We start from the raw sequence: 24,709 nt of genomic DNA, 5'->3' as shown, positions 1-24,709 counted from the left end.
GCCAAAGAATCCTGAAAAAGTCTCCGTTTGCTAAAAATCTGGAAGAGGCAAACTCCTTTACCTGTATTTTCACAGTTCGATTTCGCTATGGAATTTTTAATATGTATCTACCAAGAAACAGAAGTAAAAATCAGCATTTTGAAACATCTGCCTCCCCGTCGGGGAATTGAACCCCGGTATCCCGCGTGACAGGCGGGGATACTCACCACTTTACTAACGAGGAACTGACGGATTGCTGCTCTGTCGGAGCAGGAATCGAGCTGTGAACAGAACTGGACACCATGAGAAGTCGACAGACACATTGAGAGACAGAGACAAACCGACAAACAGGGAGAGACAGACACCGAGATAGAGACAACGAGAGACAGAAAGTGTGAGACTCAGAAGGAGAGACAGATTGGGTGAGAAAATGACTCAAACACATACAGAGACAGAGATTTGTGTGTTTGATCTATTAAGAGAGAAAGGGAAAGAGTGAGAGAAAGACAATGATAAAGACAGTGACAAGGAGAGAGACAGATAGAGAGAAAGAGATAGAGACTAAAACAGAAAATGATGGAAATACTTCTCAGGTTAGAGGCAGGGACTAACAGAGACAGGCAAAGAAATGGACAGACCGAAATGATGGGAAAGAGAGAGCCAGTCAGACAAAGAATCTGAGAGAATCCCATTGGAACAGACGTGGGCACCGTGAGAAAGAGACAGATTGAGAGACGGAGACAAACGGAGAAACATGGACAGACAGAGTGAGTCAGACTGAGAGAGACAAAGACTCAGACATACAAACACATACACAGCTCTGTGGAGAAGGAGAGAGAGGCAGAGACCGAGCGACACAGATACATTTCACAATTTCATTTCATTATCGGTTCAGAGTGACACATAGTTACAGAAAATTGTTGATTCAACCGATGAAAATCGGACATCACTGATCAGAATGGGAGAAAATTTGTGTTAAAATAAATAGAAACCAGGAGTGGGGAAGAACCTACGGTGGAAAAGCCTTTGAAGTTAAGGCCAACGACATAACCACTCGGTTATCCTGGCCCTGTGAGAGTTTGGATTCTGTCTCTGTGACAAACTGGGCTTCAACCCCAACCCCACATACAAACACATGCACATAGTCTTTTAGTGAGCATTTACGAACATTTTTAGTAATATTTACACGGGGGCAACTCTCCTACTCTGTTTCGAGTAATGCTCTGGGACCTTTCATATCCACCCGAGGGTGCAGACGGAGCTTCAATTTAACATTTCATCCGAAAGTCAACAGCTTCAACATTGCAAAATTCCCCAAGTGCTGCACTTGAGTGTTAGCCAAGATGATATGCTCAAGTCCAAGGAGTGCGACTTGAACACACAAACTCCTGATTCAGTCGAGAATGCTGCCACTGAACCAAAGCCGATACAAAAGTTCACAACCGTATTATTTTCCCCAAGTCTTTTTTGTAAGTTCCAGGACATACCAAATTCATGGTGATGATTTCCACAGACAGTTACACATACACAGAGACAAAAATAGAGATAGACAGACACAGAGACACACATAACCAAAAATTTACACGCACCAACGGGCATGCACAGCTGCCTTAGACATCTCGAGGGATAGACAGGCTGAATCACTGTCGCAACTTTGACTGATTGTTGCGATTTTTTAATCGGATGTATCGTGAATATTGCAGATTAATAAAAATGAGAACAAATGTCAGTGTTGAAAGGTGTGGGACGTTATTCCAATTATCACATGATCAGTTTGGTAGAGAACTGGTTAAATTGTGAAATGGAATGAAAAATGCTGAGAATCGTAGTCGGCAGGATTCGAACCTGCGCGGGAAAATCCCAATGGATTTCTAGTCCATCGCCTTAACCACTCGGCCACGACTACTGTGTCGCTGGCTTTTTAAACGTTACTCAGAAAAAACTCAGTCATCCATCTCTGTGCAGCAGACGGCCAAAGAATCCTGAAAAAGTCTCCGTTTGCTAAAAATCTGGAATAGGCAAACTCCTCCAACTGTATTTTCACAGTTCGATTTCGTTCTGGAATTTTTCATATGTATCTGCCAAGAAACAGAAGTAAAAATCAACATTTTGAAACATCTGCCTTCCCATCGGGGAATTGAACCCCGGTCTCCCGCGTGACAGGCGGGGATACTCACCACTATACTAACGAGGAACTGACGGAAAGCTGCTCTGTCGGAGCAGGAATCGAGCTGTGAACAGAACTGGACACCATGAGAAGTCTACAGACACATTGAGAGACAGAGACAAACCGACAAACAGGGAGAGACAGACACCGAGATAGAGACAACGAGAGACAGAAAGTGTGAGACTGAGAAGGAGAGGCAGATTGGGTGAGAAAAAGACTCAAACACATACAGAGACAGAGATTTGTGTGTTTGATCTATTAAGAGAGAAAGGGAAAGAGTGAGAGAAAGACAATGATAAAGACAGTGACAAGGAGAGAGACAGATAGAGAGAAAGAGATAGAGTCTAAAACAGAAAATGATGGAAATACTTCTCAGGTTAGAGGCAGGGACTAACAGAGACAGGCAAAGAAATGGACAGACCGAAATGATGGGAAAGAGAGAGCCAGTCAGACAAAGAATCTGAGAGAATCCCATTGGAACAGACGTGGGCACCGTGAGAAAGAGACAGATTGAGAGACTGAGACAAATGGAGAAACAGGGACAGACAGAGTGAGTCAGACTGAGAGAGACAAAGACTCAGACATACAAACACATACACAGCTCTGTGGAGAGAGAGAGGCAGAGACCGAGCGACACAGATACATTTCACAATTTCATTTCATTATCGGTTCAGAGTGACACATAGTTACAGAAAATTGTTGATTCAACCGATGAAAATCGGACATCACTGATCAGAATGGGAGGAAATCTGTGTTAAAATAAATAGAAACCAGGAGTGGGGAAGAACCCACGGTGGAAAACCCTTTGAAGTTTAAGGCCAACGACATAACCACTCGGTTATCCTGGCCCTGTGAGAGCTTGGATTCTGTCTCTGTGACAAACTGGGCTTCAACCCCAACACCACATACAAACACATGCACATAGTCTTTTAGTGAGCATTTACGAACATTTTTAATAATATTTACACGGGGGCAACTCTCCTACTTTGTTTCGAGTAATGCTCTGGGACCTTTCATATCCACCCGAGGGTGCAGACGGAGCTTCAATTTAACATTTCATCCGAAAGTCAACAGCTTCAACATTGCAAAATTCCCCAAGTGCTGCACTTGAGTGTTAGCCAAGATGATATGCTCAAGTCCAAGGAGTGCGACTTGAACACATAAACTCCTGATTCAGTCGAGAATGCTGCCACTGAACCAAAGCCGATACAAAAGTTCACAAACGTATTATTTTCCCCAAGTCTTTTTTATAAGTTCCAGGACATACCAAATTCATGGTGATGATTTCCACAGACAGTTGCACATACACAGAGACAAAAATAGAGATAGACAGACACAGAGACACACATAACCAAAAATTTACACGCACCAACGGGCATGCACAGCTGCCTTAGACATCTCGAGGGATAGACAGGCTGAATCACTGTCGCAACTTTGACTGATTGTTGCGATTTTTTAATCGGATGTATCGTGAATATTGCAGATTAATAAAAATGAGAACAAATGTCAGTGTTGAAAGGTGTGGGACGTTATTCCAATTATCACATGATCAGTTTGGTAGAGAACTGGTTAAATTGTGAAATGTAATGAAAAATGCTGAGAATCGGAGTCGGCAGGATTCGAACCTGCGCAGGAAAATCCCAATGGATTTCTAGTCCATCGCCTTAACCACTCGGCCACGACTACTGTGTCGCTGGCTTTTTAAACGTTACTCAGAAAAAACTCAGTCATCCATCTCTGTGCAGCAGACGGCCAAAGAATCCTGAAAAAGTCTCCGTTTGCTAAAAATCTGGAAGAGGCAAACTCCTTTACCTGTATTTTCACAGTTCGATTTCGCTATGGAATTTTTAATATGTATCTACCAAGAAACAGAAGTAAAAATCAGCATTTTGAAACATCTGCCTCCCCGTCGGGGAATTGAACCCCGGTATCCCGCGTGACAGGCGGGGATACTCACCACTTTACTAACGAGGAACTGACGGATTGCTGCTCTGTCGGAGCAGGAATCGAGCTGTGAACAGAACTGGACACCATGAGAAGTCGACAGACACATTGAGAGACAGAGACAAACCGACAAACAGGGAGAGACAGACACCGAGATAGAGACAACGAGAGACAGAAAGTGTGAGACTCAGAAGGAGAGACAGATTGGGTGAGAAAATGACTCAAACACATACAGAGACAGAGATTTGTGTGTTTGATCTATTAAGAGAGAAAGGGAAAGAGTGAGAGAAAGACAATGATAAAGACAGTGACAAGGAGAGAGACAGATAGAGAGAAAGAGATAGAGACTAAAACAGAAAATGATGGAAATACTTCTCAGGTTAGAGGCAGGGACTAACAGAGACAGGCAAAGAAATGGACAGACCGAAATGATGGGAAAGAGAGAGCCAGTCAGACAAAGAATCTGAGAGAATCCCATTGGAACAGACGTGGGCACCGTGAGAAAGAGACAGATTGAGAGACGGAGACAAACGGAGAAACAGGGACAGACAGAGTGAGTCAGACTGAGAGAGACAAAGACTCAGACATACAAACACATACACAGCTCTGTGGAGAAGGAGAGAGAGGCAGAGACCGAGCGACACAGATACATTTCACAATTTCATTTCATTATCGGTTCAGAGTGACACATAGTTACAGAAAATTGTTGATTCAACCGATGAAAATCGGACATCACTGATCAGAATGGGAGAAAATTTGTGTTAAAATAAATAGAAACCAGGAGTGGGGAAGAACCTACGGTGGAAAAGCCTTTGAAGTTAAGGCCAACGACATAACCACTCGGTTATCCTGGCCCTGTGAGAGTTTGGATTCTGTCTCTGTGACAAACTGGGCTTCAACCCCAACCCCACATACAAACACATGCACATAGTCTTTTAGTGAGCATTTACGAACATTTTTAGTAATATTTACACGGGGGCAACTCTCCTACTCTGTTTCGAGTAATGCTCTGGGACCTTTCATATCCACCCGAGGGTGCAGACGGAGCTTCAATTTAACATTTCATCCGAAAGTCAACAGCTTCAACATTGCAAAATTCCCCAAGTGCTGCACTTGAGTGTTAGCCAAGATGATATGCTCAAGTCCAAGGAGTGCGACTTGAACACACAAACTCCTGATTCAGTCGAGAATGCTGCCACTGAACCAAAGCCGATACAAAAGTTCACAACCGTATTATTTTCCCCAAGTCTTTTTTATAAGTTCCAGGACATACCAAATTCATGGTGATGATTTCCACAGACAGTTGCACATACACAGAGACAAAAATAGAGATAGACAGACACAGAGACACACATAACCAAAAATTTACACGCACCAACGGGCATGCACAGATGCCTTAGACATCTCGAGGGATAGACAGGCTGAATCACTCTCGCAACTTTGACTGATTGTTGCGATTTTTTAATCGGATGTATCGTGAATATTGCAGATTAATAAAAATGAGAACAAATGTCAGTGTTGAAAGGTGTGGGACGTTATTCCAATTATCACATGATCAGTTTGGTTGAGAACTGGTTAAATTGTGAAATGGAATGAAAATGCTGAGAATCGTAGTCGGCAGGATTCGAACCTCCGCAAGAAAATCCCAATGGATTTCGAGTCCATCGCCTTAACCACTCGGCCACGACTACTGTGTCGCTGGCTTTTCAAACGTTACTCAGAAAAAACTCAGTCATCCATCTCTGTGCAGCAGACGGCCAAAGAATCCTGAAAAAGTCTCCGTTTGCTAAAAATCTGGAATAGGCAAACTCCTCCACCTGTATTTTCACAGTTCGATTTCGCTCTGGAATTTTTAATAAGTATCTGCCAAGAAACAGAAGTAAAAATCAACATTTTGAAACATCTGCCTCCCCGTCGGGGAATTGAACCCCGGTCTCCCGCGTGACAGGCAGGGATATTCACCACTTTACTAACGAGGAACTAACGGATTGCTGCTCTGTCGGAGCAGGAATCGAGCTGTGAACAGAACTGGACACCATGAGAAGTCGACAGACACATTGAGAGACAGAGACAAACCGACAAACAGGGAGAGACAGACACCGAGATAGAGACAACGAGAGACAGAAAGTGTGAGACTCAGAAGGAGAGACAGATTGGGTGAGAAAAAGACTCAAACACATACAGAGACAGAGATTTGTGTGTTTGATCTATTAAGAGAGAAAGGGAAAGAGTGAGAGAAAGACAATGATAAAGACAGTGACAAGGAGAGAGACAGATAGAGAGAAAGAGATAGAGACTAAAACAGAAAATGATGGAAATACTTCTCAGGTTAGAGGCAGGGACTAACAGAGACAGGCAAAGAAATGGACAGACCGAAATGATGGGAAAGAGAGAGCCAGTCAGACAAAGAATCTGAGAGAATCCCATTGGAACAGACGTGGGCACCGTGAGAAAGAGACAGATTGAGAGACTGAGACAAACGGAGAAACAGGGACAGACAGAGTGAGTCAGACTGAGAGAGACAAAGACTCAGACATACAAACACATACACAGCTCTGTGGAGAAGGAGAGAGAGGCAGAGACCGAGCGACACAGATACATTTCACAATTTCATTTCATTATCGGTTCAGAGTGACACATAGTTACAGAAAATTGTTGATTCAACCGATGAAAATCGGACATCACTGATCAGAATGGGAGAAAATTTGTGTTAAAATAAATAGAAACCAGGAGTGGGGAAGAACCTACGGTGGAAAAGCCTTTGAAGTTAAGGCCAACGACATAACCACTCGGTTATCCTGGCCCTGTGAGAGTTTGGATTCTGTCTCTGTGACAAACTGGGCTTCAACCCCAACCCCACATACAAACACATGCACATAGTCTTTTAGTGAGCATTTACGAACATTTTTAGTAATATTTACACGGGGGCAACTCTCCTACTCTGTTTCGAGTAATGCTCTGGGACCTTTCATATCCACCCGAGGGTGCAGACGGAGCTTCAATTTAACATTTCATCCGAAAGTCAACAGCTTCAACATTGCAAAATTCCCCAAGTGCTGCACTTGAGTGTTAGCCAAGATGATATGCTCAAGTCCAAGGAGTGCGACTTGAACACACAAACTCCTGATTCAGTCGAGAATGCTGCCACTGAACCAAAGCCGATACAAAAGTTCACAACCGTATTATTTTCCCCAAGTCTTTTTTATAAGTTCCAGGACATACCAAATTCATGGTGATGATTTCCACAGACAGTTGCACATACACAGAGACAAAAATAGAGATAGACAGACACAGAGACACACATAACCGAAAATTTACACGCACCAACGGGCATGCACAGATGCCTTAGACATCTCGAGGGATAGACAGGCTGAATCACTCTCGCAACTTTGACTGATTGTTGCGATTTTTTAATCGGATGTATCGTGAATATTGCAGATTAATAAAAATGAGAACAAATGTCAGTGTTGAAAGGTGTGGGACGTTATTCCAATTATCACATGATCAGTTTGGTTGAGAACTGGTTAAATTGTGAAATGGAATGAAAATGCTGAGAATCGTAGTCGGCAGGATTCGAACCTCCGCAAGAAAATCCCAATGGATTTCGAGTCCATCGCCTTAACCACTCGGCCACGACTACTGTGTCGCTGGCTTTTCAAACGTTACTCAGAAAAAACTCAGTCATCCATCTCTGTGCAGCAGACGGCCAAAGAATCCTGAAAAAGTCTCCGTTTGCTAAAAATCTGGAATAGGCAAACTCCTCCACCTGTATTTTCACAGTTCGATTTCGCTCTGGAATTTTTAATAAGTATCTGCCAAGAAACAGAAGTAAAAATCAACATTTTGAAACATCTGCCTCCCCGTCGGGGAATTGAACCCCGGTCTCCCGCGTGACAGGCAGGGATATTCACCACTTTACTAACGAGGAACTGACGAGCAATTACTCTGTCGGAGCAGGAATCGAGCTGTGAACAGAACTGGACACCATGAGAAGTCGACAGACACATTGAGAGACAGAGACAAACCGACAAACAGGGAGAGACAGACACCGAGATAGAGACAACGAGAGACAGAAAGTGTGAGACTGAGAAGGAGAGGCAGATTGGGTGAGAAAAAGACGCAAACACATACAGAGACAGAGATTTGTGTGTTTGATCTATTAAGAGAGAAAGGGAAAGAGTGAGAGAAAGGCAATGATAAAGACAGTGACAAGGAGAGAGACAGATAGAGAGAAAGAGATAGAGACTAAAACAGAAAATGATGGAAATACTTCTCAGGTTAGATGCAGGGACTAACAGAGACAGGCAAAGAAATGGACAGACCGGAATGATGGGAAAGAGAGAGCCAGTCAGACAAAGAATCTGAGAGAATCCCATTGGAACAGACGTGGGCACCGTGAGAAAGAGACAGATTGAGAGACTTGAGACAAACGGAGAACCAGGGACAGACAGAGTGAGTCAGACTGAGAGAGACAAAGACTCAGACATACAAACACATACACAGCTCTGTGTAGAGAGAGAGAGAGGCAGAGACCGAGCGACACAGATACATTTCACAATTTCATTTCATTATCGGTTCAGAGTGACACATAGTTACAGAAAATTGTTGATTCAACCGATGAAAATCGGACATCACTGATCAGAATGGGAGGAAATCTGTGTTAAAATAAATAGAAACCAGGAGTGGGGATGAACCCACGGTGGAAAACCCTTTGAAGTTTTAGGCCAACGACATAACCACTCGGTTATCCTGGCCCTGTGAGAGCTTGGATTCTGTCTCTGTGACAAACTGGGCTTCAACCCCAACCCCACATACAAACACATGCACATAGTCTTTTAGTGAGCATTTACGAACATTTTTAGGAATAATGACACGGGGGCAACTCTCCCACTCTGTTTCGAGTAATGCTCTGGGACCTTTCATATCCACCCGAGGGTGCAGACGGAGCTTCAATTTAACATTTCATCCGAAAGTCAACAGCTTCAACATTGCAAAATTCCCCAAGTGCTGCACTGGAGTGTTAGCCAAGATGATATGCTCAAGTCCAAGAAGTGCGACTTGAACACACAAACTCCTGATTCAGTCGAGAATGCTGCCACTGAACCAAAGCCGATACAAAAGTTCACAACCGTATTATTTTCCCCAAGTCTTTTTTATAAGTTCCAGGACATACCAAATTCATGGTGATGATTTCCACAGACAGTTGCACATACACAGAGCAAAAATAGACAGACACAGAGAGACACATAACCAAAAATTTACACGCACCAACGGGCATGCACAGATGCCTTAGACATCTCGAGGGACAGACAGGCTGAATCACTGTCGCAACTTTGACTGATTGTTGCGATTTTTTAATCGGATGTATCGTGAATATTGCAGATTAATAAAAATGAGATCAAATGTCAGTGTTGAAAGGTGTGGGACGTTATTCCAATTATCACATGATCAGTTTGGTAGAGAACTGGTTAAATTGTGAAATGGAATGAAAAATGCTGAGAATCGGAGTCGGCAGGATTCGAACCTGCGCAGGAAAATCCCAATGGATTTCTAGTCCATCGCCTTAACCACTCGGCCACGACTACTGCGTCGCTGGCTTTTTAAACGTTACTCAGAAAAAACTCAGCCATCCATCTCTGTGCAGCAGACGGCCAAAGAATCCTGAAAAAGTCTCCGTTTGCTAAAAATCTGGAAGAGGCAAACTCCTCTACCTGTATTTTCACAGTTCGATTTCGCTATGGAATTTTTAATATGTATCTACCAAGAAACAGAAGTAAAAATCAACATTTTGAAAAATCTGCCTCCCCGTCGGGGAATTGAACCCCGGTATCCCGCGTGACAGGCGGGGATACTCACTACTATACTAATGAGGAACTGACGGATAGCTGCTCTGTCGGAGCAGGAATCGAGCTGTGAACAGAACTGGACACCATGAGAAGTCGACAGACACTATGAGAGACAGAGACAAACCGACAAACAGGGAGAGAAAGACACCGAGATAGAGACAACGAGAGACAGAAAGTGTGAGACTGAGAAGGAGAGGCAGATTGGGTGAGAAAAAGACTCAAACACATACAGAGACAGAGATTTGTGTGTTTGATCTATTAAGAGAGAAAGGGAAAGAGTGAGAGAAGGACAATGATAAAGACAGTGACAAGGAGAGAGACAGATAGAGAGAAAGAGATAGAGACTAAAACAGAAAATGATGGAAATACTTCTCAGGTTAGAGGCAGGGACTAACAGAGACAGGGAAAGAAATGGACAGACCGAAATGATGGGAAAGAGAGAGCCAGTCAGACAAAGAATCTGAGAGAATCCCATTGGAACAGACGTGGGCACCGTGAGAAAGAGACACATTGAGAGACTGAGACAAACGGAGAAACAGGGACAGACAGAGTGAGTCAGACTGAGAGAGACAAAGACTCAGACATACAAACACATACACAGCTCTGTGGAGAGAGAGAGAGAGGCAGAGACCGAGCGACACAGATACATTTCACAATTTCATTTCATTATCGGTTCAGAGTGACACATAGTTACAGAAAATTGTTGATTCAACCGATGAAAATCGGACATCACTGATCAGAATGGGAGGAAATCTCTGTTAAAATAAATAGAAACCAGGAGTGGGGAAGAACCCACGGTGGAAAACCCTTTGAAGTTTAAGGCCAACGACATAACCACTCGGTTATCCTGGCCCTGTGAGAGCTTGGATTCTGTCTCTGTGACAAACTGGGCTTCAACCCCAACCCCACATACAAACACATGCACATAGTCTTTTAGTGAGCATTTACGAACATTTTTAGGAATATTGACACGAGGGCAACTCTCCTACTCTGTTTCGAGTAATGCTCTGGGACCTTTCATATCCACCCGAGGGTGCAGACGGAGCTCCAATTTAACATTTCATCCGAAAGTCAACAGCTTCAACATTGCAAAATTCCCCAAGTGCTGCACTTGAGTGTTAGCCAAGATGATATGCTCAAGTCCAAGGAGTGCGACTTGAACACACAAACTCCTGATTCAGTCGAGAATGCTGCCACTGAACCAAAGCCGATACAAAAGTTCACAACCGTATTATTTTCCCAAATCTTTTTTATAAGATCCAGGACATACCAAATTCATGGTGATGATTTCCACAGACAGTTGCACATACACAGAGACAAAAATAGAGATAGACAGACACAGAGACACACATAACCAAAAATTTACACGCACCAACGGGCATGCACAGCTGCCTCAGACATCTCGAGGGATAGACAGGCTGAATCACTGTCGCAACTTTGACTGATTGTTGCGAATTTTTAATCGGATGTGTCTTTTGTATTGCAGATTAATAAAAATGAGAACAAATGTCAGTGCTGAAAGGTGTGGGACGTTATTCCAATTATCACATGATCAGTATGGGAGAGAACTGCTTAAATTGTGAAATGGAATGAAAAATGCTGAGAATCGTAGTCGGCAGGATTCGAACCTGCGCGGGAAAATCCCAATGGATTTCTAGTCCATCGCCTTAACCACTCGGCCACGACTACTGTGTCGCTGGCTTTTTAAACGTTACTCAGAAAAACTCAGTCATCCATCTCTGTGCAGCAGACGGCCAAAGAATCGTGAAAAAGTCTCCGTTTGCTAAAAATCTGGAAGAGGCAAACACCTCTCCCTGTATTTTCACTGTTCGATTTCGCTCTGGAATTTTTAATATGTATCTACCAAGACACAGAAGTAAAAATCAACTTTTTGAAACATTTGCCCCCCCGTCGGGTATTGAACCCCGGTCTCCCGCGTGACAGGCGGGGATACTCACCACTGTACTAACGATGAACTGACGGATAGCTGCTCTGTCGGAGCAGGAATCGAGCTGTGAACAGAACTGGACACCATCAGAAGTCGACAGACACATTGAGAAACAGAGACAAACCGACAAACAGGGAGAGACAGACACCGAGATAGAGACAACGAGAGACAGAAAGTGTGAGACTGAGAAGGAGAGGCAGATTGGGTGAGAAAAAGACTCAAACACATACAGAGACAGAGATTTGTGTGTTTGATCTATTAAGAGAGAAAGGGAAAGAGTGAGAGAAAGACAATGATAAAGACAGTGACAAGGAGAGAGACAGATAGAGAGAAAGAGATAGAGACTAAAACAGAAAATGATGGAAATACTTCTCAGGTTAGAGGCAGGGACTAACATAGACAGGCAAAGAAATGGACAGACCGAAATGATGGGAAAGAGAGAGCCAGTCAGACAAAGAATCTGAGAGAATCCCATTGGAACAGACATGGGCACCGTGAGAAAGAGACAGATTGAGAGACTTGAGACAAACGGTGAACCAGGGACAGACAGAGTGAGTCAGACTGAGAGAGACAAAGACTCAGACATACAAACACATACACAGCTCTGTGGAGAGAGAGAGAGAGGCAGAGACCGAGCGACACAGATACATTTCACAATTTCATTTTATTATCGGTTCAGAGTGACACATAGTTACAGAAAATTGTTGATTCAACCGATGAAAATCGGACATCACTGATCAGAATGGGAGGACATCTGTGTTAAAATAAATAGAAACCAGGAGTGGGGAAGAACCCACGGTGGAAAACCCTTTGAAGTTTAAGGCCAACGACATAACCACTCGGTTATCCTGGCCCTGTGAGAGCTTGGATTCTGTCTCTGTGACAAACTGGGCTTCAACCCCAACACCACATACAAACAGATGCACATAGTCTTTTAGTGAGCATTTACGAACATTTTTAGTAATATTTACACGGGGGCAACTCTCCTACTCTGTTTCGAGTAATGCTCTGGGACCTTTCATATCCACCCGAGGGTGCAGACGGAGCTTCAATTTAACATTTCATCCGAAAGTCAACAGCTTAAACATTGCAAAATTCCCCAAGTGCTGCACTTGAATATTGGCCAAGATGATATGCTCAAGTCCAAGGAGTGCGACTTGAACACACAAACTCCTGATTCAGTCGAGAATGCTGCCACTGAAGCAAAGCCGATACAAAAGTTCACAACCGTATTATTTTCCCCAAGTCTTTTTTGTAAGTTCCAGGACATACCAAATTCATGGTGATGATTTCCACAGACAGTTGCACATACACAGAGACAAAAATAGAGATAGACAGACACAGAGACACACATAACCAAAAATTTACACGCACCAACGGGCATGCACAGATGCCTGAGACATCTCGAGGGATAGACAGGCTGAATCACTGTCGCAACTTTGACTGATTTTTGCGATGTTTTAAACGGATGTATCGTGAATATTGCAGATTAATAAAAATGAGAAACAAATGTCAGTGTTGAAAGGTGTGGGACGTTATTCCATTTATCTCATGATCAGTTTGGCAGAGAACTGGTTAAATTGTGCAATGGAATGAAAAATGCTGAGAATCGTAGTTGGCAGGATTCGAATCTGCGTGGGAAAATCCCAATGGATTTCTAGTCCGACAGCAGGGAGAGACAGAGAGCGAGATAGAGACAACGAGAGACAGAAAGTGTGAGACAATGAAGCAGTGGCAGACTGAGTGTGAAAAAGACTCAAATACATACATATACAGAGATGTGTGTGTGTGATCTATTCAGAGAGAGAGGGAAAGAGTGAGAGAAAGACAATGATAAAGACAGTGACAAGGAGAGAGACTGATCGAGAAAGAGAGATAGAGACTAAAAGAGAAAATGATGGAAATACTCAGCAGGTTAGAGACAGAGCAAAGAAAGACAGCAGGCAGAGACATAGACAGATAGAGAGAGACAGTCAGACAGAGAGGGATGATGGGAAAGAGAGAGCCAAATAGACAGGGAGACTGAGAGAATCCCATTGGAGCAGAACTTTGACACCGTGAGAAAGTAAGAGACAGATTGAGAGATAGGGACAAACAGAGAAACATAGAAAATATGTGCAGGAGTAGGCCATTCGGGCTTTCGAGTCTGCACCACCATTCAATAAGATCATGGCTGATCATTCAGCTCAGTACCCCTTTCCTGCTTTCTCTCCATACCTCTTGATGCCTTTAGCCTTCATGGCCATATCTAACGCCCTCTTGAATATAGCCAATGAACTGGCATCAACAACTCTCTGCGATAGGGAATTCCACAGGTTAACAACTCTCTGAGTGAAGAAGTTTCTCCTCACTTCGATCCTAAATGGCCTGCCCCTTATCCTTAGACTGTGTCCCCTAATTCTGGACTTCCCCAACATCGGGAACGTTCTTGCTGCATCTAACCTGTAAAGTCCCGTCAGAATTTTTTATGTTTCTATGAGATCCTCTCTCTTACTTCTAAACTCCAGTGACTACAAGCCCAGTCGATCCAGTCTCTCCTCATATGTCAGTCCTGTCATCCCGGGAATCAGTATGGTGAAACTTCGCTGCACTCCCTCAATAGCAAGAAAGTCCTTCCTCAGATTACGAGACCAAAACTGAACACAATATTCCAGGTGAGGTCTCACAAAGGCCCTGCACAACAGCAGTTAGACCTCAGTACTCCTATACCCAAAACCCCTAGCTATAAAGGTCAACATACCATTTGCCTACTTCACCGCCTGCTGCAACTGCATGTCAACTTTCAATGACTGGTGTACCACGACACGCAGCTCCCATTGCACCTCCCCTTTTCCTAAACTGCCGCCATACAGATAATATTCTGCCTTCGTGTTTTTGCCACCAAATTGGATAACCTCTCATTTATCCACATTATACTGCATCTGCCATGCATTTGCCCACTAACCTAACCTGTCCAAGTCACCCTGCAGCCTCTTAGCGTCCTCCTCACAGCTCACACCGCCACCCTGTTAGTATCATCTGTAAACTTGAAGATATTACACTCAATTCCTTCATCTAAATCATTCATGTATATTGTAAATAGCTGGGGTCCGAGCACTGAGCCCAGCGGCACCCCACTAGTCACTGCCTGCTTTTCTGAAAAGGACCCGTTTATCCCGACTCTCTGCTTCCTGTCTGCCAACCAGTTCTCTATCCACGTCAGTACATTACTCCCAATACTATGCACACCAATACGTGAGTGGGAATTTGTTGAAAGCCTTTTGAAAGTAATTACACCACATGCACTGGTTCCCCTTGTCCACTATACTAGTTACATCCTCAATAAATTCCAGAAGATTTGTCAAGCTTGATTTCCCTTTCATAAATTCATGCAGCTTGGACCGATCCTGTCACTGCTTTCCAAATGCACTGCTATTTCATCTTTAATAATTGATTCCTACATTTTCCCCACTACTGATGTCAGGCTAACCGGTCTATAATTATCCATTTTCTATCTCCCTCCTTTTTTAAAATGTGGTGTTACATTAGCTAATCTCCAGTCCATACGAACTGATTTAGAGTCCATGGACTGTTGGAAAATGATCACCAATGAATCCGCTATTTCTAGGGCCACTTCCTCAAGTACTTTCTAATGCAGACTATCAGGCCCCGGGGATTTATCGGTCTTCAATTCCATCAATTTCCCTAACACAATTACCTGACTGATAAGGATTTGCTTCAGTTCCTCCTTCTCGCTAGATCCTTGGTGCCCTAGTATTTTTGGAAGGTTATGCGTGTCTTCCTTCGTGAAGACAGAACCAAAGTAATTGTTCAACTGGTCTACCATTTCTTTGTTCCCCATTATAAATTCACCTGAATCTGACTGCAAGGGACCTACGTTTGTCTTCTCTAATCTTTTTGTCTTCACATATCTATAGAACTTTATTATGTTTCCAACAAGCTTCCTCTCATAATCCAATTTCCCCCTCCTAATTAAACCCTTTGTCCTCCTCTGCTGAATTCTAAATGTCTCCCAGTCCTCAGGTTGCGTCTTTTTCTGGCCAATTTATATGCCTCTTCCTTGCACTATCCTTAATTTCCCTTGTTAGCTACTGTTGAGCCACCTTCCCAGTTTTATTTTTACTCCAGACAGGGAAATACAATTGTTGAAGTTCGTCTATGTGATCTTTAAATGTTTGCCATTTCCTATCCACCGTCAACCCTTTAAGTATCATTCGCCAGTCTATTCTAGCCAATTCACGTCTCATATCATCGAAGTTACCTTTCCTTAAGTTCAGGACCCAAGTCTCTGAATTAACTGTGGCACTCGCCACCTTAATAAAGAATTCTACCTTATTATGGCCACTCATCCCAAGGGGCCTCGCACAACAAGATTGCTAATTTGTCCTTTCTCATTACACACCACCCAGTCTAGGATGGCCAGCCCTCTAGATGGTCCCTCGACATATTGGTCGAGAAAACCATCCCTAATACGCTCGAGGAAATCCTCCTCCACCGTATTGCTTCCTGTTTTATTAGCCCAATCTACATTTAGAGCAAGGTCGTCCTTGATAACTGCTGTATCTTTATGGCTCGCATCCCTAAATTTCGTGTTTGATGCTGTCCCCAACCTCACTACGACTGTTTGCTGATCTGTACACAACTCCTCTCGCGTTTTCTTCCCTTTGGTATTCCGCAGCACCACCCATACATGTTCCACATCTTCCAAGCTAATGTCGTTCCTTACTATTGCCTTAATTTCCTCTTTAACCAGCAACGCTACCCCAACACCTTTTCATTTCTGCCTGTGCTTCCTGAATGTTGAATTCCCAGCCTTGGTCACCCTGGAGCTATGTCTCCGTCATGCCAATTTTATCATATTCAGTAATTGCTGCTTGTGCAGTTAATTCATCCGCCTTATTACGAATACACCTCACAATGAGGCACAGAGCCTTCAGGCTTGTTATTGTAGCACATTTTGACCCTTTAGAATTTGGCTGTAAAGTGGCCCTATTTGATTTTTGCAGTGGGATTCTCTGCCCTCCAACTTTACTTTTAATCTTTCGTTCTGTGCCCATTCGACTTCCGTCTGTCTCCCGTCGCCCTGCCATATTACTTTAAACCCTCCCCAATAACACTAGCAAACACTCCCCCTTGGACATTGTTTTGGGTCCTGCCCAGGTGCAGACCTTCCGGTTTAGTTCTGGTCCCACCTCCCCCAGAACCGGTTCCAAAGTCCCAGGAACTTGAATACCTCCCATCTGCACCACATTTCAAGCCACGTATTCATCTGAGCTATCCTGCGATTCCTGCTCCGACAAGCAGGTGGCACTGGTAGCAATCCTGAGTTTGCGACCTTTGAGGTCCTACTTTTTAATTTAACTCCGAGCTCCCTGAATTCAGCTTGTAGGTCCACAGACAGAGTGAGTCAGAGAGTGACAGAGACTCAAACACATAAAGATATACAGAGCTCTCTAAAGACAGAGAGTGAGAGGCACAGATACATTTCACAATCCCATTTCTTTGTCAGTTGAGAGTGTGACAGAGTTACAGATTCAACAGAAGGTATTCGGGTAACACTGAGCAGGATGGGAGAAAATCGGTGCAAAATTCAAGAGCTACGAGGAGTGGGGTTCGAACCCACGCGGGTATAAACCCATTAGATCCTAAATGCAACGACTTATACACTCAGCCATTCTGGACTTGCGAACCTTCACATTCTGTCTCGATGAGAATCTGGGCTTGAGCTCCACCCTCACAGACACACGCATACACACAGGTTTTCAGTGAGCAGTTCAGAATATTTATATAAAAGTGACACGGGGACAACTCACTACTCTTTATCTAATAATGCTGTGGGAACTTTCGCATTCACCGGAGAGAGCAGACGGAGCTTCAATTTGACATTTCATCCAAAAGTCAACAGCTTCAACAATGCAAAATTCCGCAAGTACTGCACTTGAGTGTCAGCCAAGATTTTCTGCTCAAGTCTCAGGAGTGGGACTTGAAGTCGAAAATGCTGCCGCTGAACCAAAGCCGATATCAAATGTCACAACTATATTATTTTCCCCAAGTCTTTTTAAAAAGTTCCAGGACATACCAAATGCATGGTGATGATATCCACAGACAGTTGCACATACACAGTGACATGCATACAGATAGACAGATACAGAGACACACACACACACAACCAAAAATATACCCGCACCAATGGACATACACAGAGTGCCTTAGTATAAAGAAGGATCGACAGGCTGAATCACTGTCGCTAATTTGGCTGATTTTTGCGTTTTTCTATCCGTATGTATCGTGAATATTGCAAATTAATGAACATGAGAAAAAAATGTCAGTGTTGCAAGGTGTGGGACGTTATTCCACCGAACTCAGGATCCGTTTTGCAGGGATCTGGTTAAATTGTGAAATGGAATGCAAAACGCTGAAATCGGTAGTCGACAGTATCGAACCTGCACGGTGAAACCCCAGTGGGTTTTTTGGTCCATCGCCTTAATCACCCAGGCACGACGACTGGGTTTCTACCTCTTTAAATGTTACTCACATAAAACTCAATCATCCATCTCTCTGCATCAGAACGCCGCAGAGTCCGGAAAAAGTCTCCGTTTCCTAAAATTCTGGAAGAGCCAATCTCCTCTTGCTGTATTTTTACTCTTCTATGTTGCTCTGGAACTGTTAATATGAATCTATACCGAATAACAGAGGTACAATTCTACATTTCGAAAATGATTCCTCCCGCGTGACAGGCAGGGATACGCACGACTATACCAATGATGGACTGACGGGTGTAGATTTTGAGACAGCAGGAATCGAGCTGTGAAAAGAAGTGGACATCATGAGAAAGAGACAGACACTTTGAGAGACAGACACAAACAGAGAAACAGGGAGAGACAGACAGCGAGCTAGAGAAATAGAGAGAGATCAATTGTGAGACTGAGAGGGATAGGGAGACTGAGTGAGACAAAGACTCAAACACACACATACACAGAGATGTGTGTGTGTGTGTGTGTGCTCCATAAAGAGAGAGAGGCAAATAGTAATGGAAAACCAGAGACAAAGAAAAATACATGGACAAAGAAAGCGACAAAGAGAGAGAGAGATAGTGAGAGAGAAGATAGAGAGAGAGAGACAGAGATAAAAACAAAAAATGATGGAAATACTCAACAGGTTACGGACAGGATCGAACAGAGACAGGCAAAGAGAGACAGGCAGGCAGAGACATAGACAGACAGTAATGATGGGAAAGAGAGAGACAGTCAGACAGAGAGACTGAGAGAATCCCATTGCAACAGAACTGGACACTGTGAGAAAGACACGGGCAGATTGAGAGACCGAGACAAACAGAGAAACAGGGAGAGACAGAGTGAGTCAGAGAGAGGCAGAGTGAGGGAGACAAAGACTCAAACACGCAAACACATGCACAGATCTCTAAAGAGACAGAGGTAGAGAGTGAGGCAGAGACTGAGAGACACGATTCCATTTCTTTATCGGTTCAGAATGTCATAGAATTGCAGTAAAATGCAGATTTAACAGATTCTTACTGCAGTTGTACAGGGCCTTGGTGAGGCCTCACCTGGAATATTGTGTTTAGTTTTGGTCTCCTAATCTGAGGAAGGACGTTCTTGCTATTGAGCAAGTGAAGCGAAAGTTCACCAGATTGATTCTCGGGATGGCTGGACTGTCATATGAGGAGAGACTGGATCAACTTGGTTTTTATACATTGGAGTTTAGACGGATGAGAGGGGATTTCCTAGAAACATAAAGATTCTGGCGGGACGGGACAGGTTAGATGCAGGTAGCTTGTTCCCGATGTTGGGGAAGTCCAGAACCAGGGGACACAGCCTCAGGACAGCCATGTCTCCGTGGTGCCAATTATATCATATTCATTAATTGCTACCTGTGCAGTTAATTCATCCACCTTATTACGAATAGTCCTCGCATTGAGGCACAGAGCCTTCAGGCTTGTCTTTTTAACACGCTTTGTCCCTTTAGACTTTGCTGTAATGTGGCCCTTTTTGAAAGGAATGACAAGGGTGTATGCGGTTACAGGAGGATGAGAGGGGAAACAAACAAAATACGAGGGGAAGAGTACATCCGCGATGGGTCAGTATGAGATCAAAAAGAATGGAAATATAAGGGGAATATCTTTATCCATGTTCCGGAGAGGAGGAACCCTAACTATAGGTCCTCATCTAGTGGGAGACGGGAGCAAGGATAGATGCGGGTTTGACAATACTACGGAAGGGTGCGTCATTGGAATAAAACCTGCCCGAACCTACATTACACGTATCAAGGGCGAGGACAATATTGTGTGGTAACTAGCCTGGGAACTTACGTTACTCCAAGACTGTTGGTGGCAGGGGGAAGAGCACGCATGACATGCCAGGAAGACAATGTAAGCGATGAGATTAAGCAAGATATTGATGTTTACATGGAAGAGCAAGCACAATCAATTCCCCTGTTACTTGAAGATTTAACTAGCTCAAGAAATAACATTAAAAGATATTAAGAGCTGAAGGAGAAAGCTGAAGAACTGGACAGTGAAATAAAGGATAACCTGAAAAACCCGCCTTGGTACTTGAGATTATACATTCCTGGATAAGGATCCTTTCCCATACCCTAGTGGCAATACAGATAGTAATAGCCTTGAGTTGGTTGGTGATGTTATGTAACAAGTGCAAAGACAGGCGAGGCTTACCCGAGCAAAGTTACAAGATAGGGATTAGAATTATATCCCATGTGTTAGTCCTAGTGCAGCTGATAGTGGTGTTGATGCTACTGGGAGACTGTACAGGCAGATACAAGAGGCGCAGAAAGAAGAGATTGGCCAAGACCCGTAACCAAGAACGCAGAAAGCCTTTGCTAGATCCAAAGAAGGTTAATCAAACAAAAAGACGGCATGAATACCTGATCTGAGTCATGAGTGTCCCAATCCTGTCGCCTGACCAACGAAACGGAGACGGGAGAAATAGGAATCAGGTAAGGATAAGGCAGGGAATGGAAAATTGTTGTTCATGGTGGGCTTTTTAAGGGCTGATCACCTAAAGCCTACGCAGTCCTCAAATTGATGTGGCATTCAATTGTGGTAATAATGGTAGTGGAAGCGATATGTATCGTGATCCAACTATATCTGATGTGTAAGATCAGAGAGATATACAACCACGTGGTTCTAGCCGAACAGCAAACAGCCCTGCTAATTATGTAATGTAGGCATGATAGGGAGGCGAGTGACTTTGGAACGCGTTAGGGAAACAACCAAGACCCCGAGCTTATGCACTGTATGTACAAAACGAAATATAAGTGATGTGCCAATATCCCAGGGAAATGGTCAGGGGTAGTATGTAAAGACTCCGCAAAAGATGGAACTACAAGTGATCCCAGGGATATGGACTTGATATCACCATTTCCAGCAGATGGCTCAGAACATATATGTGGTCAGCTGATTATTTAGAAATAATCAGGGACCAACAGGAGGGACTGAAAGGGCAGATTACAAATTGTAATTACAATGAATAATAATAATTGTGATGTTTTAAAATGGAGTTAACAGGTTTTTAAAATGGAACCCACAGCCTGTTTGTTGTGGGAAGCATGTGAGGGATGCCTTTCACAGAGGAGCAGATGCTCCAATTCATAGACTAAAGGCCTTGGGAGCTGGGCATGGACACAGATAACATAGAATTGGAATTGTATAACAAAATAAGAGTTAAATAAAATAATCATAACAACATGTATTTGGAATTGCCAATTAAGGCATGTAGATGCCAGATTGGAGGAAGCGCTGTACCAATCAATCATGTATTAATCAATCAGCATGAAATCATTGTAACTTGCGTAATTACTTAATGCTATGATCTGAAACTGTATAAAGTAAGATGTCTCTGGCAGTATCTTCGAGCATTCCTTCAAGGATAGCTCCCCTGCCAGCTTGTATTAATAAAACCTGCATTTACTTTAAGGCTAACAGAATCCTAGTGATGGTTTGAAGTTAACCCTAACAAGGTTAGAGAGACAGGGAGAGCTGTCGGGGCTCGAAGAGGTTAGAGAGATAGGGAGGAGTGTAGGGCTGGAGGAGGTTACGGAGATAGGGAGGGGTGTAGGGACTGGACGAGTTTACAGAGATAGGGAGGGGTGTTACATCACCTGGAGTTCCAGCGACACTCCTCCCCCTCTCTCTCGGTATTTATCTACTCACTGCCTCACTCAAATCTTATCTCCCATTGACTGGAGGAGGTTACAGAGAAACGGAGGGGTGTAGTGGCTGGAGAAGGTTACAGAGAGAGGAAGGGGTGTAGGGGCTGGAGGAGGTTACAGAGATAGTGAGGGGCGGGGCCATCGAGGGGTGTGAACAGGATGCTGAGAATTTCAAAATCAGCGCCTCACTGGGGCCGAGGATGGCGGAGAATTGCAGGAACACAACCCCCTCACTACCTACCCTGCACTAACCCCTATCATCTGTTACATCACCTGGAGTTCCAGCGACACTCCTCCCCCTCTCTCTCGGTATTTATCTACTTACTGCCTCACTCAAATCTTATCTCCCATTGACAATCCATGTGAGTGCCCTCGTTGTCCTAGAATTGCTCCCCGTGGACACTGACTGACCTTCCCCGTGCCTCCGCCACCCTCCTCCTGCTCCGTGACGGCCGACAAATTCAGGTTGTGTTCCAGTCAGCAAGCAAAATATCGGGGCTGGGGCCGGGGGGGAAGGGGGTCACATAAATTAAAACACGTGGCGGCCGGAGGAAGAGACTTGCGGGACCGTGTCCGGCCCGCGGGCCGTATGTTTGACACCTCTGATCTACACTGTCAAGCCCCGTAAGAATTTTGTATATTTTAAAATGAGATCACCTCTCATTCTTCTATCCTGTACAGAATATAGGCTTCGTCTACTCAATCTCTCCTCAAAGGATAATGCCCCATCCCAGGAATCAGTTTGGTGAACCTTCTTTGCCATCCTCAATAGTAAGTACATCCTTCCTTAGGTAAGCAATCAAAACTGTACACAATACTCCAGGTGTATTCTCACCAGGGTCCTATATAATTGCAGTAAGATGTCTAGGAGCAAGCTATTATTTAAATTGAGAAAGATTGCAAAGTGCCGCAGTACAGCAGGCCCTGGGGTTACTTGTGCATGAAACACAAAAGGATAGTATGCAGGTACAGCAATTGATCAGGAAGGCCAATGGTATCTTGACCTTTTTTGCAAAGGGGATGGAGTATAAAAGTGGGGAAGTCTTGTTACAGCTATATAAGGTTTTGGTGAGGCCACACCTGGAATACTGCATGCAGTTTTGTTTTCCATATTTACGATTGCTTTGAAGGCAGTTCAGATAAGGTTCAATAGGTTGATATAAGGGATGAGCAGGTTGACTTATGAGGAAAGGTTGAATAGTTTGGGCCTCGACTCATTGGAATTAAGAAGAATGAGAGGGGATCTTATCGAAACAAGGTGGATGCAGAGCTGATGTTTCCACTGATGGGGGGAGACTCGAACTAGAGGGCATGATCTTCGAAGTAGGGGCCGCCCATTTAAAACAGTTGAGGAGGAATTTCTTCGCTCAGAGGGTTGTAAATCTGTCGAACTCGCTGCCTCAGAGAGCTGTGGAAGCTGGTACATTGAATAAATTTAAGACAGAAATAGTTTCTTAAATGATAAGGGGATGAGGGTTTATGGAAGGCGGGCGGGTAAGTGGAGCTGAGTCTATGATCAGATCAGCCATGATCTGATTGAATGGCGGAGCAGGCTCGAGGGGTATGGCCGACCCCAGTTCCTATTTCTCATGTTCCTTTTCTTATGTTTACTATTATCCTCAACTCCTCTTGTAATAAAGGCCGATATACGATTTGTTTTCTTAATGGTTTGCTGTGCCTGCATTTTAACTTTCAGTGATTTGTGTACAACGACACAAAGGTCCCTCTGAACACCAACATTTCCCAATCTCTCACCATTTAAAGTAGCTGTTTCCAGTCCACTTTGTCTAAACCACATCTCAGTTTAGTTAAATTGGCTTTTCCCCAATTGAGAACTTTTATTCCTGGTCTATCTTTGTCCTTTTCCATAACTACCCTAAATCTAACTGAATTACGATCACTAGCACCAATGCTCTCCCAATGATACCCATTCCACCTGCCCAGCTTCAGTCTCTAATACTAAGTCCAGAACTTCCCCCTCTCTTGTTGGGCTTGCTAAGTACTGGCTAAAAGGTTCAGCTGGTTGCTGACCCCTCTGCGAAGGGAAATAGGTCCTTCCTCTCCACTCTATCTAGGCCTCTCATAATTTTATACACCTCATTAACGTCTGCCCTCAGCCTCCTCTGTTCCAAAGAAAACAAACTATTTAGAGGGTTGGTGAGCTGGAGGAGGTTACAGAGATAGGGAAGGGTGAGACCCTGGAGAGACTTGAACAAGAGAATGTGTATTTTAAAGGCTGATGCCAGCAGCCATCTCGCCCAGCACAGAATGTAACTCAATACCAAGCGGAAGGATGTTATGTTTACTACTACGCATGCATAATGAGAGGAAATCAATCTCTGTCCCTTTAACTAACAGTGACATGGAAAGAGGGAAATGAATGACCTTTAAATACCTGGTCCACTTGGCACTGAAGTGTCTGAAACTCATAATAGGAACTCATAAATGGAAATAAAATACTGACAGATGTTAAACTGTTTTGTTGACAAAAGAAATCTCGATTTAACTTTAAAAGATGAATAGTTTAACAGCGATTCACACAGATTCACCTGATCGGCCGTCTCAGGATCCACCCCTCAAGCACCGCGATTGGTTGCAGAACACGTTGCTCCCTTGGCCCTCCGGCCTCTGACCTCTCTT

General features: G+C 43.8%; 9 non-coding genes across 9 annotated transcripts; all 9 read right to left on the bottom strand.

Annotated features, from left to right (window-relative positions):
* Nucleotides 1-1,803: 1,803 nt before the first annotated feature.
* On the bottom strand, nt 1,804-1,885 carry trnas-aga (transfer RNA serine (anticodon AGA)). Its single transcript has one exon. It is a non-coding gene; the product is annotated as a tRNA-Ser (tRNA).
* A 216-nt stretch (nt 1,886-2,101) lies between these two features.
* Nucleotides 2,102-2,173, bottom strand: trnad-guc (transfer RNA aspartic acid (anticodon GUC)). Its single transcript has one exon. It is a non-coding gene; the product is annotated as a tRNA-Asp (tRNA).
* A 1,577-nt stretch (nt 2,174-3,750) lies between these two features.
* On the bottom strand, nt 3,751-3,832 carry trnas-aga (transfer RNA serine (anticodon AGA)). The gene has a single exon. It is a non-coding gene; the product is annotated as a tRNA-Ser (tRNA).
* A 1,867-nt stretch (nt 3,833-5,699) lies between these two features.
* On the bottom strand, nt 5,700-5,781 carry trnas-cga (transfer RNA serine (anticodon CGA)). Its single transcript has one exon. It is a non-coding gene; the product is annotated as a tRNA-Ser (tRNA).
* Nucleotides 5,782-5,997: 216 nt separating this feature from the next.
* Nucleotides 5,998-6,069, bottom strand: trnad-guc (transfer RNA aspartic acid (anticodon GUC)). The gene has a single exon. It is a non-coding gene; the product is annotated as a tRNA-Asp (tRNA).
* Nucleotides 6,070-7,648: 1,579 nt separating this feature from the next.
* On the bottom strand, nt 7,649-7,730 carry trnas-cga (transfer RNA serine (anticodon CGA)). Its single transcript has one exon. It is a non-coding gene; the product is annotated as a tRNA-Ser (tRNA).
* Nucleotides 7,731-7,946: 216 nt separating this feature from the next.
* trnad-guc (transfer RNA aspartic acid (anticodon GUC)) lies at nt 7,947-8,018 on the bottom strand. The gene has a single exon. It is a non-coding gene; the product is annotated as a tRNA-Asp (tRNA).
* A 1,575-nt stretch (nt 8,019-9,593) lies between these two features.
* trnas-aga (transfer RNA serine (anticodon AGA)) lies at nt 9,594-9,675 on the bottom strand. Its single transcript has one exon. It is a non-coding gene; the product is annotated as a tRNA-Ser (tRNA).
* A 1,868-nt stretch (nt 9,676-11,543) lies between these two features.
* Nucleotides 11,544-11,625, bottom strand: trnas-aga (transfer RNA serine (anticodon AGA)). Its single transcript has one exon. It is a non-coding gene; the product is annotated as a tRNA-Ser (tRNA).
* Nucleotides 11,626-24,709: the final 13,084 nt, after the last annotated feature.

Source organism: Pristiophorus japonicus, chromosome 23 (genome assembly GCF_044704955.1).
Source record: "Pristiophorus japonicus isolate sPriJap1 chromosome 23, sPriJap1.hap1, whole genome shotgun sequence".
NCBI classification, from domain to species: domain Eukaryota; kingdom Metazoa; phylum Chordata; class Chondrichthyes; family Pristiophoridae; genus Pristiophorus; species Pristiophorus japonicus.
The sequence above is the reverse complement of the archived record's forward strand: the minus strand, read 5'-3'. Positions and strand labels throughout refer to the sequence as shown.